The sequence below is a fragment of the Sinohyriopsis cumingii genome, chromosome 10 (genome assembly GCF_028554795.1).
Source record: "Sinohyriopsis cumingii isolate HCF-2022 chromosome 10, ASM2855479v2, whole genome shotgun sequence".
NCBI lineage: Eukaryota > Metazoa > Mollusca > Bivalvia > Unionida > Unionidae > Sinohyriopsis > Sinohyriopsis cumingii.
This window is the reverse complement of record NC_142970.1, coordinates 16,743,915-16,746,430: the sequence shown is the minus strand read 5'-3', so window position 1 is coordinate 16,746,430 and position 2,516 is coordinate 16,743,915. Positions and strand designations below refer to the sequence as shown.

The window sequence follows — 2,516 nt, the reverse complement described above, 5'->3', positions numbered from 1 at the left end:
TATTACTAGCATTATAATTGGTTCAATTACTACTGATAGCACTAGCACTGCTATCTCTGCAAGTTATTACTATTATTATAATAATGTTTCCCCTACTACTGATACCACTAGCACTGCTATCTCAACAAGTTATTATTAGTCTAATGATGTTTCCACTACTACATATAGCGCAAAGCACTAATATCCCTACTAATTACTAATATTAGTCTAATGATGTTTCCACTACCACACATAGCACTAGCGCATGCTGTCTCTGAACGTTGTTATTAGTCTAATGATGTTTCCACTACTACATATAGCACCAGCAATGCTATCTCTACAAGTTTTTAATAGTAGTCTAATGATGTTTTCACTACTACTGATACCACTATTTCTACAAGTTATTAATGTTAACTTAATGATGTTTCCATCACTATTGATCCACTAGTAGTGCTATTAACATACGTTATTAATATTTGTTGAGTGATGTTTCCACTAATACAGATAGCACTAGAACAGTAATCTCTCCACGGTACTAATATTAGTCTAATGATGTTGCCTCTGCTACTGATACCACTATCACTGCTATCTCTACAAGTTATTAATATTAATCTAATGATGTTGCCACTACTAATGATACCACTAACACTGACATCTCCACAAGTTATTAATATTAATCTAATGATGTTGCCACTGCTAATGATACCACTAGCACTGACATCTCCACAAGTTATTAATATTAATCTAATGTTGCCACTACTACTGATACCACTAGCACTGCTATATCTACACGTTACTAATAGTAGTCTAATGTTGTTGCCACTACTACTGATACCACTAGCACTGCGATCTCTACAAGTTCTTGATATTAGTCTAGTGATGTTTCCTCTGCTAATGATACCACTAGCACTGCTATCTCTACAAGTTTTTAATATTAGTATAATGATGATTCCACTACTACTTATAGCATTAGCACTGCTATCTCTACACGTTATTAATATTAGTCTAATGATGTTTCCACTACTACTTACACTATTGGCACTGCTATCTCTACAAGTTATTAATATTATTCTGACGATGTTTCCACTACTGCTACATACATTAGATATACTACCTTCAACTGTTATTAATATAATTATAACAATGCTTCCACTACTACTGCTACTATACACATAATTTATTAATGTAATGTTTCCACTATTGTTGTTACCGCTAGAACCATTACCTCCACAATGTATACATTTAATTCTTAATGTAATGTTTCCACTATACTCTTACCGCTTGAGCTTATACTAGCTAAAGTTATCAATATTATTCTAATTTAGTTTCCACTACTACTGTTACTACTTGGGCTAATACTTGTGAAAATTATCAGTATTATTCTAATTGAGTTTCCAGCACTACTGTTACTTCTGGAGCACTTTCTACACACGTTTTTAATGTTCTTGTAATGTTATTTTCACTGCCACTGCTGACACTGCAGCTACTAGTTCCAAATGTTATTATTAATCATATTCTAATTGTTTTGTCAATCATGAATGTTAAATATACGATATTGTTGGTATATGATACATCTAAATGAGAATTATGCTAAAATAACCTCCCAAAATGTAAAGAATTATAATGTGACCTCACAAAATGTAGACCGCTCCGGTGGCCTAGTGGTTAGAGCGTCCGCCTCGGATGCGGGAGGTCGTGGGTTCGATCCCCGGCCGGGTCATACCAAAGACTTACAAAAATGGTACAACAGCTGCCTCGCTTGGCGCTCAGCATTAAGAGGTTAGTGTTAGGACTGGTCGGCCTGGTGTCAGGATGATGTGACTGGGTGGGACATCATGCTACATGTCTGCGGCATGATGCCCCAGTGCTAGACATCACTATAAACTGCCACATTGCAGACATCGTAGCGATATGACTGAAAAATTGTTAAAGCTACGTTAAAAATCCAAATCACAAATTACAAAATGTAACGTATGTAGCAAACGCTGTCTGTCCGGAATGGATATCCAGATCTAAGTTTTGAAACTACTTCTTTCATGCAGGAAATGGTTGTTTCTGTACAACCTCTAAATTGCTTGATTTATGACCATCTCAAAAATCTTCATACCATTACAACCTCTAAAAGAACGGTCGTCTCGTCATAAAGGGGTCATTAAGATTCTCTAGGCGCTGATAAAAGCTCTCGTCTGCCCTCCAAACTAAAACGATAGACAAAAAGAAAACCTTGTGTTCACCAGTCTTTTTGATTTAAGGTTTATGTGCCATTCTTACTATTTTTACAATTCGGTATAAATAATCTATCAAATGTTATCAAAAAGGACACAATATTTTTAAAACAAAATATAAATGAAAAAACAATTATATATAACATTTAGGTGTAATTAAACAACTGCCATTGTACGATGCAATTTCTAATTTAGTTTTCAAAAAATTACATACCATTTACAAAGTCCGGATGACATACGTTTTATTTACATTTAACTACCCTCACCCCGTAAGAAAAAACAAGTTGCTATACATTTTAGGTTGCCTATCCA

The 2,516-nt window shown here is 34.7% G+C and overlaps 1 non-coding gene across 1 annotated transcript; it reads left to right on the top strand.

Annotated features, from left to right (window-relative positions):
• Window positions 1-1,622: 1,622 nt before the first annotated feature.
• Trnap-cgg (transfer RNA proline (anticodon CGG)) lies at window positions 1,623-1,699 on the top strand. The gene has a single exon. It is a non-coding gene; the product is annotated as a tRNA-Pro (tRNA).
• The last annotated feature ends 817 nt before the right edge of the window (window positions 1,700-2,516 follow it).